The sequence below is a fragment of the Telopea speciosissima genome, chromosome 7 (assembly GCF_018873765.1).
Source record: "Telopea speciosissima isolate NSW1024214 ecotype Mountain lineage chromosome 7, Tspe_v1, whole genome shotgun sequence".
Lineage (NCBI taxonomy): Eukaryota > Viridiplantae > Streptophyta > Magnoliopsida > Proteales > Proteaceae > Telopea > Telopea speciosissima.
In genome coordinates this window covers 35,333,558-35,351,277 of record NC_057922.1, presented here as the reverse complement: position 1 = coordinate 35,351,277, position 17,720 = coordinate 35,333,558, and the positions used below count along the sequence as shown (strand labels likewise).

General features: G+C 41.1%; 1 non-coding gene across 1 annotated transcript; it reads left to right on the top strand.

The window, feature by feature from the left end:
- Positions 1-6,045: 6,045 nt before the first annotated feature.
- TRNAN-GUU lies at positions 6,046-6,119 on the top strand. The gene has a single exon. It is a non-coding gene; the product is annotated as a tRNA-Asn (tRNA).
- Positions 6,120-17,720: the final 11,601 nt, after the last annotated feature.

Sequence of the window (17,720 nt, the reverse complement as noted above, 5' to 3'; positions counted from 1 at the left end):
TAGTATCTTATTATAATATTATTAAATATATGTAGCATGTGTTAGGATTTTTTTTTTTTAAAAATTTTGGATTACTTGGAACCGGCCCACTCATTAGTTAATGGTCCTGGATCTCAAGTTTGGAACTAGTTAGCTTATTGGTCCGGTTTTGATCTTGACCCCGTAAGACTGGAGCCATTAAAGAATCAGACCAATAGCCCAGAGCCGGACCAATTGACACCCCTACTTGCAACTTCATCTGACTATAACCTAGGGTTTCAGAAATCGATATCGGGCCGATTTCGATTGGTATTGGCCGTAAGGGCCTCCTAAATCGTGAGATTGGAATCAAAAGCTAACCCAAAATCCCTATATTATTTAGTGATGGTTTAAGTAAAGACGGCGCGGGGGGGGGGGGGGAATTAGTCCGCTTCGTCGACCTTTTCTAATTTAGACGGTAAATATGTTTTGATTCCATAATTATGGGAAGTCTGACTTTTGCACAAACGTACGTAAATGACCGTTGATTTTTCAAAGGAAATACCAAAAATACAAAATAAAAAAGCGTCAGTGATTATCGGAAGCTGTACGCGCAGATGATCTATTTTCCGTTTTAAAATCTTTAAAAAATAAGGGAAAGAATGTTACTTCTGCGCCTCGACACAGAACCATAAAAAATGATCACCATATCTCCATGAAAAGATAGAAATCTTTAAAAAAAAATTATCAGAGCGCTGTTTTATGTGGAGCAGCACATGTGCTTGGACGCAGCCTTTGTTGCGACATAAAAAACATTTTTCCAATATTATTATATGATCAGTTTATGTTGACGTATGATCTTTTTTCAAAAAAATTATTAATACAAAAAACGATTTTTCATGTCGGTATTAGATATTGATTCACTGGATCGATATAATCATGACTGATACTTAGTATGGATCATCAACCGATACTAGTGCTTTTCTTAGCCAAAAAAAAAAAAACCGATACTAGTGCTTTTCTTGTAAATACTTACTTTTGTCTTCTAGCAGACTCTCCCACCAAGCGTTTGCTTAATAAAATTGATACTTTATGTTCATAAAAATAAAACTACATCAATAATCAGAAAGAAAAAATAAAGATTATTGTAAATCCTATACTTTTTTTAACGAAAAAAAAGAGTTTTATTGATTATTAGAAATAAATATCAAAAAACCATTTTTGATCAATTTCAAAATAAATTTTGAGATTAATGGGTTCGGCTGGAATGCCCTGAACCTTAAGGATCCTTCCTTCATCAGCTGAATCGGATAAGTAGGAATTAATTGGGACCGGCTTTGTTTCTCAATTTCTTAAAACATACTCATGGGTTCTGATGCTTGGATGAGAATACTTGAAATGGATTATTATCCTCTTCAATTTTTAAAGCTTGACAGTGCGGTAATGTTAGGTGGAGATATCGACACGTGGCAGTTCGGACATCCGACGGTTCAAGTTCAACATAATCAATGAATTCAAATTTGCTGACATCTCCACCTAGCACTATCGAACTTTAGGGAATTGGAGATTCCTATTTGATATAGTAAAAATATCATTTTAAACTTCGAGTAATGATAAAGATCGCCCTAGTAATGGCCTAATGGTTGAAGAGAAACCAAAGGAGGAGGAAAACCTTCCCTTGCCAAAACCACTGTCTTTGGATTATTGGATACGGATCTACTATATTCTTTAGACTCTACTTGTTTCCTATGATAGTCTCTGCTTGAAATTGCTCCCTTCTCTTTCTACTATTTCAAAATATAAAATATTGATCATTCTGTTTTGTTGGGGTTTCATGCGGAAATTAGAAGTATTAATTCTACATCGGATGTGAGTAGCCTAATTTGAAGATTCCTCTCCCTCCACTAGATGGAAAAAAGTTTTGAATCAGCCGATTTGTCCAATCCGATTCCAGTTAGCTTTAAAGGGTATGTTTATAAATGAAATAACTTCTAACTATGATAGATAATTTGCATTAATCGCAAGACATTCCAAGTTTGGGTTTGGTTTGGAGGATGGATATGAGTCGAAATCAATTTAAATCATGGTTTTAGTGTATGTTATCGGAACAGGTATTGGTGAACCCGAAAATTGATACTGCATCGGTTGGTATCGTCACAGATCAGTTTTATTGGACAAATATGCCCTTGATTCTCTTTAAAATTGTTTTTTTTTTTAAAATCATTTTACCCCTTGTACGAAGGACACGGTATCGAGATCAGTCACTTGTAAAATCGATACGTATTGAATGCGATACGGATACCTCAAACCATAATTGATAACATGGCATCCAAATCTAATTACTATTCAATAAAAACCAATTCCATCTACATCAGTGCTTGGCCAAATAGATATCCATAGCTGGAGTCACCCGAAAACGCCTCTCTGTACTTTCTTTCTATAGCTTTTTTGGTTCATGGAAAAGCAAAGATCAAGTAGGACACTGTTGCGTTGTCATTTGTCTAATCCAGCTAATCAAGAAGTTCATTATCAATGTGATTTGGAAAGTTGCATCAGCCAGAATTAGCAAGGAATCTAATTTATCTATCAAATGGAGTAAAACACCATTTTGCTGTCTAAACGACACCCATTAATGAGACTTTTATTCAAATTATAAGCTGACTTTGCCACAGAAAAATCTACACGGCCAGAACTTCTGTTGTAGTCCTTTTCATGGTTTTAGTTCACGATATCCGGATCATTGTTAGCAAAAACGTGTTTTAAACTCTATTTTCGATTTTTTATGTTTGCCTCTCAGACTAACGGAAAAAAAAAAAAAACACATATTTTTATCTTTCATGTTTTAAACATGTATTAAACGCATTTGTATTTGTTTGAAACTAAAAAACGATATCTGTATCTTATGTGTGGTTCGTGTGTATAGAATATATAACGATAAGGAAGTATAAGACTTCTATTTTCATGTGAGACATGTCCTAATTAATTATAAGCATATCTAATCAATTGCTTATGTTGAAACAGTTTTCTATGCAAAAATTACATCTCCTTTCATTTTATGTGTATCCTTTATTATTATTATTATTATTATTATTTTGGAATAAAGAATGATACCTGGCCCTGTGGTCAGCGTGGCTCCTGTGTCTAGACACTATACAACCTTGTTCCCATGGAAAATACCACCCTACTCCCATGGAAAGTTGAAAATCCGGCTTAGGTCGATGTTTGTGCGTGCACTCTGCTTGTCTAGCACACACGTGCAAAGTCTAGAGGCCCAAGCAGTGTTCTCTTACCCTATTATTTTTTTGATGAAACTTATAGTTGTTTTGAACATTATTCATGAAAAAAATCATCAATTTATATGAGTATGCTGTTTTTTTTTTTTTAAATCCACACGTTTAAAATTCGTACCACCTGTTTTTGTTTTTCTGTCATTCTCTATTTTTTTACTTGTAACGTTTAGAGTTTTATGTTGTTTAAGACCTGTACTGTCCGTTTTTGTTTTTTTGCAATTGCCGTTTTTGTTAACTATAATCCGGACCGGTATTGAACACCGCTAACACTAGTATTGATGTTGATCTGTATCAGCCATATTAGCTTGATAAAAAAAATTTAGCGTTCCATCTAAATCATGATACTGTATCAGTCAGTTATATGAACCCGCCAATCTGCCCTATCCGATACCGTGAGCTAAAACCTTGGTCCCTTTGTATTGGACTTGCCATGGAAACAATAACTGAAACCATGACACAGTCAATGCTTATAAACCAGGTTTGCACTCGATCTACTTGCGACTTGGGATTTTCCATGGTGCTTGTTTTTTACAATAATGAAGCATGGCTAAGCGATCCCGGTCACATTGGGCTTAAAATTCAGATGGTTTGGCCAATAATGGGCCAAGAAATCTGGGAACAGTGTGACTAGGGCCGGTCTTGGGAAAACTGAAATGATCCAATAGTTGAAATTAAGGGTGTCAATTTGGGGCTGGAACCGGGACCTACTCGCAAAAACCTGGAACTGACCCGTTCCATTACTAAATATGATGGTTCTGTGAGTTGGAGTTTGTTTTGGGATCGCTTGCTAAATGGGACAGGACGGTTTTAAGACGGGTTTCCCAACTGATCCAGAACCGAAATCCTAATAAGGAACCGGCTAGAACCAGAATTGTTAGAACCTGTTTAACATGCCTAAATTATTTCTTTAGGGATAGTGAATACTTAATAGTTATAACATATTTGAATTTTATTTGGTGTTAGTGATTTGTAATTGTAAATTTTGGGATTGGTTGAGTAAGTTTATGCTTAAGAATTGGTACTTGATTATTTTATGCTTAGAATATATATTCAATTATTTGTATATTTGGAAAATCTATATGTATATATTTAGGAATTTTGTACATATTCGTAAGGAATCGAAACCACATGACCGAATCCTAATTTTGGGACCATTAAGTAAACGTTATGGTTCTTGGATTGACCCTCTTGAGACCGGAACAGGTAAAGAATTATAAATGGGATTTTTATTTTTACTCTTATTTATATAAAAATAAAATATGCCTTAAAAGTAACAAGAGAAAATCTACAACATTGTCCATACAATGATCTTGCATTTTCCAACTCCTAGCTTTGACAGCTAAATTATGAGCTAGGCGTCTAGGCTAATAATTGGTATGTCCATTTTCTTAATACAAAACGAGTTTAAAAGTTTGAAAAAAAAGTGCAACAAAAAGTATCGTGAACAGTTCCCATGGCCAGCAATCTTTTTCCGGTTGCATTAGCCACTTCATCGTTTCTTCCAAGTCTGTCCAAATCTCTACTTTGTGGCATCCCATCGATAAAGCTCCCCTAGCCTTTGTTTGATCTCTCGTGCCTCTTCTTAAGCAATTACTACAAATCCAAATTGTATTTATGTAGCAGAGAATTGAATGTTAGATATAATGTCAGTGGGAGGGAGTGGTGGATCATTATCCTCTCCAGTTCTTTATTTGGTACAGTTGTCCGGTTCCTCTCATAGGATTTGGAAATGACGACCTAATCCCTTGCTTAAACACATTGTCCAAGTGAGATTAAGTCGTCATTTTTGCCTCCTTATGAGAAGAACTGGACAACCATACAGGGTAGGAAAAAAATTCGGGAGGGGTCGAGGTTCGAGGTGATTGGATTTAATGGAACAAAATGAAACTTGAAGATCATGTTCCTATCAACTGATCAGAAGGAGTAAATGGTGAGGATTGGGATTAGTGTTTCTAAACATCAGATTTTTTCACAAATTCCAGAGGAAATAAGCAGTGATCGATCCAACAACGAGAATACGAGATTTATCAGGTATGGTGATCCTTGACCTTGAGTTGGTGATTAAGTTTTAATTAAACACAACAAATTGAGACCATGAAGAAATTCAGTTCGGAGGCCAAGAGTGTCAGTCAGTTTCTGCTTCAGCATTTAGAAACTACAAATGTAATACAAGTTTATGAAATTCTTAATCCTCAATAGATGTGGGAGCCCACATTTAAGAATCTTCCATAGGATGAGTTTAAACTTGGGATGTTACTTTAGATTTCAAATGGTCTTCCAAACCAGTTGTTTGACATCTTTTTGTCATTGGCTTGGGCAAGATTTGGGACTCAGGCCATCTTATGTGACTTAATTGTTGCATGGGTTTGGTCCATTAAACGGTACATTAATTGAATGGAGGTGTGAGATAAAATGACATCAGTTAAAAATAAATATAAAAATATAAGATAGTATCTTGACTATCTTCTGTAATTTGAGTCACTTTTTTGACTTATTTTAAATTGAAATTATACAAATGAGGTCCTCACTCACAAGGACTTACCCATGAATTGTCATGTGACAAATAATGAAGTGTTATACTTCACTAGGCATAGTGATATCTAGATCTTCTCAAAATTTTAACACTTAAAATTTTTAAGGACCGAATTTTCCTAAGGCCATGTGCAAAAGGGTATTAAAGGATATTTTGGATAACATACTAAAACCCTTTATGAGTTTGTGAACCCTAGAATGATGTGGTGAAGGAAAACTTTATTTAATTGTCAATTTTATTTTTTTTTATATAATTAATAAATCAGCTGGAGTAGCTCAGTTGGTTAGAGCGTGTGGCTGTTAACCACAAGGTCGAAGGTTCAAGCCCTTCCTCTAGCGCTTTATTTTTTTTGTTCGATTTAAACAGTTTTCTAAAAAGTTTACATCGATTTAAATGGTTTAGTTTGATTTAGACCGTTTAACTATATGGTCTCAATTTTTTTAAAATCAAAAGCAAACCATTTATAAATGGTTTCATGGTTCCTATGTAAATGGCTCAGTTTGGTTTCGGTTTGATTTTCACATCGTTAGGTAAAACTGTCTAATCCAAACCGATATAGGGCTATCTAAATCAGCATCGGCCTAGACCAATACCATATCTAATATCGATTCCTAAGACCCTGATCGTACCAAGGGTTTTAAAATACGGAATTGGGGACAAAATCGGCCATTGGCGATTCAGATTCAAATCATATTGGAATCGGTCCAAATCGATACTCAAGAACCCTAGAATCTAGCTTCGGATTCAAAGACAGGGAATTTCTAAGGTTTTTGGCCTTTGAATTGGCCATATCGGATTGGTGGAAATCGGGATTGGTCATGGCCGATTTTGATCCAAAGCGGCTGATTCACTGATCCAATTCCAGATTCTTAAAACCCTGGATCATAACCCCAACAAATTAGTGACCTGGCATCCATTTACCCCCTAGCATCTCAAATTATCCAATCCAATTCTCCATTAACCATTCATGCTTCCTAATCAAAACAGTTTCTTTTGTAAGTGCTAAGCCTCTAGGTCCTCCATCCTCTCATTGTAATAGATTAATACAATGGAAAGATCCCGAAAATTAGGGAATTTATGATAGTAAAATCAAATTAGATTCAAATGAGACCCCTCAAATCATTATACAAGAATGAAAAAAACTGTTGATAAAATGAGTTTTAGGTTCATCCATAGTCTTCAACATATACATGGATGTACTAACTTAAGTATAAAGATGGGTTTTTTTTTTTTTTTTAGTCTCAGGTGAACCTCGTTCAGCAATGGTGATATGATACTATAATTGGACCTTGGGGGAGAGTGAATGTCATCACTAATTCCCATCCTTATTGTGTAAGGTTCAAAATACCTTTCTCCACTATCCAATGGGACTTTGACTATACAACTTGTTGCGTCAAGAAATCGCTCAGCTGTCGTTTGAGGGCCGTAACCTGCAAAAGACCTTGGGTGACAAAGGAGAATCGGTGTGGTTCCGGCCTATGACTCTCTGATGCCAAAGTTAGATCTCTCTGAGCAAACAGATGAATAATAGTATTCAAGATGAGTTAAGATGTCCCATGATGGGGGCTAAGTACCTTGCCTTTTATAGTAGAGCATGGCGGTGTGGAGAGTCCCAGTTGATGTAGAGTGCCCGTCGTAGGTGATAGAGTCCCTGAGTAGCAGGGCTCATCCTTGATTGGTTGTCTTCCCGTGAAACGTGGTGTCATGATAGACTTGGTAATCGTCTTCCTGAGAGACGTAGTGTCATGATTGACTTGGTATCCTTGGTGGATTGACCTATCTATGTGGTAGATGAGGTTCCTGGTACATGAGTCCTTTCAGACTACGTGACTTGATAGGCGATGGCCTAGACTCCTTGGTGATGTGGTCTGTGTCTTGTTGATGGCGGTGGTTCCTACCGTGTTCGAGGGAGACTGTGCCTGGGGATGATGTGTTTGGGGAATCCATGCCCTGGGTCTTCGTCCATCTCTAGACCGCGCCCAGGCAGTCCGCATCTAGCTGATCCGCGCCCGAATAGCTCCATGCCCAGGGCGGTCCGCTCCTAGATAGTCTATGCCCGGGGACGGTCCGCGCCCGAGTCTGGCTTGGGTCGACTCTCTCCTGGGTTTGCTTGCTTGGTTCTGGTCTTGAGCTGGTCCTCTTTCTTGGGTTAGGACATGTGGCAGTCCCTAATTGGTCAGGGTGATTTTGGGTTCATCATTTTCCCCCCACTCTCTTGGAACAGAGTGATCAAGAGAGTATTCCCTGTTTTCTTGTATCAATTGAGGGGTTCACGACGAATAATCTCTTCTTGGAGGGTGTGGCTGCAATTTACTTGGTGAGGGAGAGATTGTGGGTTCAAACCTCTCCTCTCCCATCTTTTTTGTCTCTTTTTCTTTTTTCCTTCTTTTTGTTGATATATGCTCTTGTCTCATTCTCCCTTTTCACTTTTTGCTTTCTTCATCTTCTACTTTTGCTCGGGCTTTGAGTTTGATTGCTATTCATTGTGCCCCCATGTGTTTGTTCCTGGGTTGCAATGAACAGTAGTGTCCTCCACTTGCTTGCTTGACACTTCTTGGCTACTAGCCTTGCCTTGGAACTTGGCTTGCTTTGGCGGGCGTGGCTTGGTGCTTGACCTGTGTCTTGCCCATTATGCTGCGTCTTTGCCTTGTGCTTGCATTTGTGTGCCTAGTTTGCCTTAGTCCACGCTCGCTTGTTGTTCAAAATCGACATGCCCGACTCATGTCTAGTTCGATCGACGTTTGATCAGTGTTCATCCACGGTCCGTGCCTAGGCAGTTCGTGTCCGGGTAGTCTGTGCCCAAGCAGTCCGTGTTCAGGGCGGTTCGTGCCTACGACTTCGATCGGTGCCCTACCGGCGAACCGTGCCCAACTTGGGGTTCGCACCCCTGTGACTTCGATCGACGCCCCTACTGCGATCCGCGCCCCTACTTCAATTGGCGCTCCTCCTGGCAATCCGCGCCCCTACTTCAATTGGCGCCCCTCTTGGCGATCCGTTTCTATACATAGCGCTCGATCCGCGCCTATGCCGGTCCGTGGTCTGCGCCTGTTTACTGTGCTCAATCTGCGCCCGTACCCAATCGGTGCTCCTGACCACGCCTTGGCTGTGTCTGGTAAGTGTCGTCTTCATTTTCTCTTCCTTTCTTTTTCTTTTTTTTGTTTTTTGATTGGTTCTGCATTGGTGGTTGCAGTTGGCATCCCTCTCTTCTCATCGGTTGCTTGGTTTTGGGAGGCCGTCGTTCTGAGTTAGTAGCTAGTCTGCTTCATTGTTTTTCCATGTCATCATCTAACGAATCTGATCCGACTACGGTCATGGTTGGATCAGTTGAGAAGTCTTCTTCGGGGTCGTCTTCCCCAGCGGATACTTCTTCTTCTGTGCCTTCCCCTGTTGCTAATGATGGGGAGGAGGTTTTTGGAGACTCCACCCCTAGTAGGGGTCGTAGGGCTTCCAGAGCTTCTATCTCTATTGGTGATCCTAGGAGTAAGTTGGCTCACATTCTTAGCGTCTTGACTTCCTCGGACTTGGTGGTTCACGTTCTGGAGAAGACCTCTGATTATGACTTCTTGGGGTCCCCGGAGGTTACTTCACTGTTACCTGTGACTACTGCTGTGGCTCATGTCTCTCCTAAGGATGGTGCTATGGTGACAGAGGAGGGTGCAGTCTTGCCAAAGGGAGAGTGTTGCTTGCCCCGTTGAGGTCGATATGATGTCCCCTGCTGGGTCGGATGTCGCCCCTCCATCAGATGCTCCATGAGTTTATAGATGTTTTTGGATGTTGAACTTTTCGGATCTTGAACTTTGGATTGTGATCTCTTTTTGGCTTGTATATACTTAACTTTTTACCTTTTGATATGGCATGCCTATGATCCTTGTTGCTTCGATGGTTCTCTTACTTGTACGACCTCAGGTGGTCTGTAGTCCTTGGTGGTGTTATGTTTTGGCGGTCTATGGACCTTGATGGCCAACGGGCCTTGGTGGCATAACGCCTTGGTGGTCAATAGACCTTGGTAGCCAACGGGCCTTGGTGGTCAATGGATCTTGGTGGCCAACAGGCCTTGGTGTGGTGGCAGTGATTCGACTTGAGCAGTAGAAGACGAGTATTCCAAAACCAACTCTTTACTTCAAATGAGAAATTTTTTCAAATTATCCTTGAAACAGTATTACCATTTACTGCTACTGCTACTACTGCTAGTGCTACTGCTCTGTTGTTGCTTCTACTGATAGTACTTCTTCAGGTGTTCTGAGTTTCAGATACGATCAACCTTCTTGGCCCCCGGAGTTTTCAAGCGGTATGTCTCTGGACGTATCTGCTTGGAAACTATATAAGGTCATCCCCAGTTTGCTGATAGCTTTCCTTCTTTCCTTGGCTGCGATGCACTTGCCCTCCTTAGGACTAGGTCCCCTTGATGGAATAATTGTTCTCGCACACTGGCGTTGTATTGCTTGGTTGTTTGTTGCTGGTAGGAGACATTCGTCAGCAATGCCTTCTCACGTGCCTCATTCAAGAAGTCTAGGTTTGCTCGCAGTCCATCTGTGTAGGTTCTTTCATTGAAGTGTAATACTCTGTGGGACATGACGAGGACCTCTACCGGTGCTAGTACCTCTGTGCCATATGCTAGGCGGAATGGGCTTTCTCCTGTGGGTGTTCTTACTGTGGTGCGGTATGCCCACAGGACACTCAATAGTTCCTCGACCCACTTTCCTTTGGCTCCTTACAGTCTTTTCTTTATTCAATCCAGTAGGGTTCTGTTGGTGACCTCCACCTGACCGTTGGCTTGTGGGTAAGCTATCAAAACAGGCCGATAGTCAATGTTGTAGCTCTGACAGAAGGCTCGGAACTTGTGGTTGTTGAACTGCTTCCCATTATCTGAGACTATGATCTTTGGCACACCGAACCTGTAGATGATGTCATCATGGACGAACTTCTCCATTTCATTCTCTGTGATTTTGGCCAATGGCTTGGCCTCTACCCACTTGGTGAAATAGTCTATGGCGACCACCAAGTATTTACAGTTGCCTGATGCTGCTGTGAAGTCCCCCAAGATGTCGACCCCCCACATGGCAAAGGGAATGGGGTTGAGGATCAATGTCAATTTGGTGGTGGGTAGACGGGGTACTAGGGCGAACAATTGACATTGCTCGCAAGCCTTGACGGACTGTATTGCCTCCTCTTGCATTCTCGGCTAGTAGAGTCCTTGTCGGAGGATTTTGTAGGCTAGATTTTGTCCTCCCATGTGGCTTCCGCAGATCCCTTCATGTACCTCTGCCAAGGCATACTATGGTTCTTTGGGTCCTAGGCACCGAAGTAGTAGTGTTGTGGTCCCCCTCTTGTACAGTACTCCATCCAGGACGGTATACTTTCAGCTCTCATCCTTATTTTCCTTGCTTCAACCTTATTTTCTGGTAGGACATCATTTTGTAGGTAGTTGAGTATAGGGTCCATCCAACTAGGCCCCTCTTCAATCTCGTTTACTTGCTTTTCCTGGTATGATGGTTCATGTAATATTTCCACGTACACTGCACTGGCCAGGTTCCTGAGTTCATCATTGGCTAGCCTGGACAGTGTGTTAGCAGTAGCATTCTCGATCCTGGGAACTTGAACCATCTCAAACTTCACGAATCCACTGATCAACTCTCAGGCACGTGCTAAGTATGACGCCATTCGATCGATCTTTGCCTCGTACTCTCCATTCACCTGGTTCACCACAAGCTGTGAGTCACTCCGGATGGATAGGTGTGTGACTTGAATGGCCCTGGCCACCCGGAGTCCAGCGAGTAATGCCTTGTACTCTACTTCATTATTGGATGCTGGGAAGGTGAATAGTAGAGCATACTGGATTTGAAATCCTTTGGGGCTGGTGAGTATGAAACCAGCTCCGCTTCCTGTGGTGTTACTCGAACCGTCCACGAACATCTCCCATGATCCTCGGTCCTAGTCCTCTGGTTCCTCTGCTTCTAACTCAGTCTCAGGTAGGGTGCATTCGGCGACGAAGTCCGCCAGAGCTTGGCCTTTAATGGCCGTCCTAGGTTGGTACCTGATGTCATGCTCGCTCAGTTCAACCGCCCAGGCGATCAACCGTCCAGAGATGTCTGCCTTGTGCAGTACCTTCTTCAATGGTAGGTTGGTGAGGACTGTGATGGTATGGGCTTGGAAGTAAGGTCTGAGTTTCCTAGCCGCGATCACCAGTGCGTATGCTACCTTCTCAATCCTTATGTTCCTGGTCTCTACACCAATTAAGATATGGCTAACATAATAGATGGGTCTCTGTATCTTACCCTCCTCTTTTAGTAGCACTGCGCTCACTGCGACGAGTGTCGCAGCCAAGTAGATCTGCAACTCTTCGTTGGGTTCTGGGCGCCTAAGCAATGTTGGGTTCTCGAGGTATACCTTCACTTATTCAAACGCTGTTTGGCACTCCTCTATCCATGCAAAGTCTTTTGGACTTCGAAGGTTTTTCAACATCTTGAAGAATGGCATACGCTTGTCTCCCGACCGTGACATGAACCTTGAAAGGGCAGCGATCCTTCCATTCAATCTCTGTATTTCTCTGATTGTCCGAGGTGGTGCCATCTCTTGCATGGCCTTGATCTTGGATGGGTTGGCTTCTATTCCCTGTACCGAGACCATGAACCCAAGGAATTTTCCTGACGTCACCCCAAAGGTGCACTTCGCAGGGTTTAGCTTCATCTGGTTCCTTCTCAGCACAGCGAACGCTTCTTCCAGGTCGGTCAGGAGGTGATGGGCTTGGACGCTCTTCATGAGCGTACCATCCACATACACCTCCATATTACGCCCAATTTGTTCCTCGAACATCTTGTTGACCATCCTCTGGTAGGTGGCCCCTGCATTCTTCAATCCGAACGATATGACATGATAGCAGTAGTTCTCCTTGTCCGTTCGGAAGGTGGTGTAAGACTCGTCATCCTCATGTATGAGGATATGATTGTAGCCAGAATAGGCATCCATGAAACTCATCATCTCATGTCTGGCGATGGCGTCAATCAGCAGATCAATCCTGGGTAGTGGGTACTCATCTTTTGGGCATGCCTTATTCAAGTCAGTGTAGTCAATGCACATTCTCCACTTCTCATTAGGCTTGGGTACCATGACCACGTTTGCGAGCCAGGTAGGGAACTTCTCTTCTCTGATGAACCCTACTCGGCTCAACTTCACGACCTCTTCCTTGATGGCTGCCTGTCGATTGAGGGCAAAATTTCTTCTCTTCTGCTGGACGGGCTTCTTGGTTGGGTCTACATGTAATCCGTGCTCTGCTATGGATCTGGGTATACCTGGCATGTCTGCAGTTGACCATGCGAAGACATCTATGTTAGTCTAGAGGAGGTGCTGTCACACCCCAAACCACCCCCTGGGAGGATTAGGTAGGTGACCCTGATTGCGTAACGGCAATCCGCCAAATCCTATGGATCTAGAAGCAGTTCTTACATTCACGGAACCACATTCATCACTTTACTATAAGCAAGATCAGAGTGTTGCAGAATAAACTACAATCATAGTAAAAGAGGAAGCATAGCGATACGGGAAATGATGATAATATATACATAAGATTGTTCTGATACATTTCCCCAAACTACTCACAAACTGAAAAGTAAGACTGACAAGGAACAAAACCAAAGAAAGTACATACATAAATATATACAGGGTGAGCTAACTCTACCCCAAAAAGAAAAAGAAAGAAAACTACAACAGAACCACAATAGAACTGGGATAAACTCCTAAACAGAACAAAAAGGAGTCCCCAAGACAAAAAACATTGAGTGCACTCTTCAATGGTCTTCATCAATGATCACCGAGAATGGACGCATCATCAGCACGACCTCCGTCGGGGTCCACACCAATATCATCATAATAACCAGGGCTCTCCTCCTCGTAATGAGCCTCCATGCCACAGCGGCATCGATCTGCAAAATCATCTAAGAAAAACAATGTATAATAGAGTGTGAGCTCCACTGAGCTCGTGAGCAAATATATCATCATGCATGCACTTGCAACCACACTATACATGTTCCTACATGATATGCAAGTCCAGATTATTTATTAGCCACCTAGCATTACAACTAAGTGAGGTCTGTGCTACTACAATCCCTAGTACATGTATCCCTGGTGTAGGCTTGGTTACCTCTTCCCGCGATACACCCATTGAGTTGTCGAAGAGGACCAGTCAGCTCCCGTATTCGTTCACCAAGGTCAGCCCGACCAGCCTGATGAGCACATTTATGTGTGAAATCTTAGGGCATAAAGCATACATTTTATCACATTGGACAGAGTTACTCGGTGCTTTCTTGTGCTTTTCAGGTTTTAGGTGAATTCTTGTGAAAATGGAGGAGATGATGCTAAGAAAATGTTTTTAAGCTGTTTAAAGATGTTAATGGCTTGGATGCGTAGCCCATCGAGTCAGCTTCGTAACGGTTCAAACGGCACTTGATTCCGAGTTGAAACGAAGAAGTTACGGTCGTTTCCGTAACGAAGCACGAAAATGGTCTATAGGGGTTTATTTGTAATTATTGACAGTCGGCTGGGGACAAAGTGAAGCGAAAGTTCATATTTCAGGGGCCTTAATGAAATTATCAGAAGTTACTTTACTGTACCCGAAAGATTCCATTTGGAAGGCTCTGGACAGTCCAACTTCAACTTGAGATATCTTGGGCTCCCCAACTCCGAATTGGATGAAATTTGGGTCTATTTTGTGTGATTTTTCGCAAGGAACACAATGGTGAGACCTATATAAGCACCCCATGCTCCACGTTTTCTGAAGGACAGAATGGGTATTTTATTTATTCTTGAAGGAATCCTAGTCATCACCCTTACTCTCTCTCTCCTCCAACTTCTCAAGGGCACTTCTGAAATTCTACTTGGGATAGATTTATATTTTCTCATCTATGGAAGGTTGAAAAATCAAAGATGCTTTGATTTTATTGCTTGGAGAAGATATCTACAAAGAAAAGGAAGCACTTGTTAAAATTGGAAGTTTATTTTTCTAGAAATAGAAGGTCTATGTAAACAATCTTCTCTTCTTCTTCTTTCTATTTTTTTCTTTTTCTTAGGATTCAAGGCATTGTAAAAGAAGAAAGAGAAGAGAATATTCTCTTTTCTTAGGGAATATTTCTCCTACACTTCCATCTTCTCTCTTCTCCTCTCTTCCACCTATAAATACCCCCTACCTCTCTTGTAAAAATTTGCTCATTCACTTAGTGAAATTTCTTCTCTTCTTCTCCTTCTAATTTGTGATTTTTGGCTTTTCTAAGTTCTAGTTTGCTTTTATAATTTTTAGTTAATGCTTATAATAGGTTTAGTTTATGCTTTAATTTCAATTTAAGTCTTCAATTGGGTTGTAATTTCTTAATTCTTGTTTAGGTTTTAAGCCTTCTAGTCTAAGTTCTTAAGTTGATGACAAGATTTGAAGATTTAGAAGAGGAGGCCATGGTAAGTTTATGCAAGTATTCAAGCTTTTCATTTACATTCATGCAAGCACATCCAGGTTTTACTATCTAAACTCTCAATCTCATTCTCCATCTCCTCTATCTCTCTCTATCTTCTTCTTCTTCCCCCTCTATTTCTTTTATTTTAATTTTATATGGTTGTGGTTTATGGATGCATTTTTATTCCCTTATTTCTTTTTATGTGGTTAGTATGTGTGGCTGCATTTTTATTCCTTTCAATTCGCTTTAGTTTGATAGGTTAGATGCTCATGTGTTAGGACGCCGATTTAATCCCTTAATTTTGTTAGATGCTTATGAGTTAGGATGCATTGATTTTCGTTAGTTTAATTAATTTAATTTAACACTTTAATTTGGTTCATTTTGCATTACTTTTAAGTTAGTTAAATAGAGTGGCGTATATCTCCTCGTGTTCGACCCGTAGCTACGATTGACCCGTACGCTTGCGATTTTATTTTAACTCAAACAAGTTTTTGGCGCCGTTGCCGGGGAGATTATTGTCCATTTTATTTATCTAATTTTTAAGTAGTTCGAAGTGTTTTAATTTATTATTTTCTCTTCTTTTTTTTTTTTTTGAAAAAAAAAAAAAATCAGTTTTTGAAAACCTCTTCTTGTTTCTCTTCTGTTTCAAATAGTGTGCGCCCAATCTAAAGTCCTTCATATGCTTCAACCCTCCATCTTTTGGTGTCCCTCATAGGATTAAGTTACCTATGACGCTACATCTTGACTTGGTTGGGTGGATTGACATGTGACTTATCTTTGGAGGTGACCACTCTTGATAACAGGAAAGCGACATAGTGAGAGTATTGGAAACATAAACGTATAGTAGACCTCCATTCTACATCAGAATCCATATTGGAGTCGCACGTAGGTGGCTATAGAAGACTATACGGGTTCCCTTGCTGTCAACCTATATGGCATCCTTACAGCTTTTGAACCATTGTTTCGATTTTTGAGGGATAGAGATACACTATCTACCTTGGGGTCCCTCTTGTTTCTAGTTTTTTTTTTAAGTATTTTATTTTTCTTTAATTTTTCTAAAGGAGACCTCATATCTATTTAGGTGGCTAAGGTGTGGACTCGTGATTCAAGTAATCGTCTTATTAGAAGACCACCTTCTCTACCACCTTTGACCATGGATGACCAACAACCCAAGACTCTTAAGGATAGATTTTACCCCACCAGGGCTGCACAGCCCTCATGCATTAGTCTGCCTGTTGTTACAGGAAATAACTATGAACTCAAGACCAACTTCATCAGCATGCTACCCCATTTCCATGGGATGGCTAATGAGGATGCATATCTCTTCCTTAGGGAATTTGATGAGGTCTGTGTTCTAATTAAGGTCCAAAATTTAACTGATGATGCAGTTAGGCTTAGGTTTATACCCTTTGCCCTGAAAGACCAGGCCAAGAAGTGGCTCTATGGACTGCCAACAAACTCCATTAATACATGGGATGAGTTCACCATTGTCTTTTTGAGAAAATTCTTCCCTCTTCACAAGACCAATAAGCTTAAAAGTGACATCCTCCAGTTCAGGCAGAAACCACATGAGTCCTTTTCTAAATTCATGGAAAGATTCAAGGACCTCCTCTTAGAATGCCCTCACCATGGTTTTAACTTGTGGCAGCTATGCCAAATTATTTATGAGGGTATTGATTATCAGACCAAGCAACTAGTAGAGTCTATGTGTCCAGCAGGCTTTACTTCTTTTTCTGAGGAGAATGATGCATGGACATTCTTAACCAACTTGGCTGATAAGACTAGGGAATGGGAATCTTCCCAAGAGGATGAAAAGACCACTAAGGGGTATCTCATTGAGGGTATGCCAGCCAAGGAGGCCAAACTTGATAGCCTCATAAAACGGTTGGAGTCCATAGTTCTTAAAGAGTCTATACCAGTTAATCCGGTCAACCAGGTCAACCATGTGTCGGTATGCAGTTGGTGCCAAACCCCTGGACACCTTTCTGAGGAATGCCCCAATACCTTGGTGGGCAATTCCAGCACTGAGAATGTAAGTACTCTCTACCAAAATAACCCATATAGCAATACTTACAATCCAGGATGGAGAAATCACCCCAATTTCTCATGGAATCAAGGGAACCAAGCAGGCCCATCCAACTTTAACCATCAAGGCCAGGTTGGTGCCCAAAGGACCAACTATGCACCACAAAGCCAAGGAATGTCTCCTAACCCCTTTCCCCCTCGTCCTCATCCAGGATCTTCTATTAATTCTGCTAGGCCTCCTCTCCTTGCACCTTATCAGCAACCCCCAGGGTTTACCAATATAGGAGAGGCAACAAGACTGAATGAGATGGACAACAAGACAGCTCTTCTCATGACAAGCCACAATAACATGGAAAAACAACTCACCCAGCTTGTCACAATCCTGCATGAGAGGGAAACAGGGAAGTTACCTAGCCACTGAGCCAAATCCTAGGCATCGGTTCATATTCAAGAAGGTACCCAAGCTCCTCCAACCAA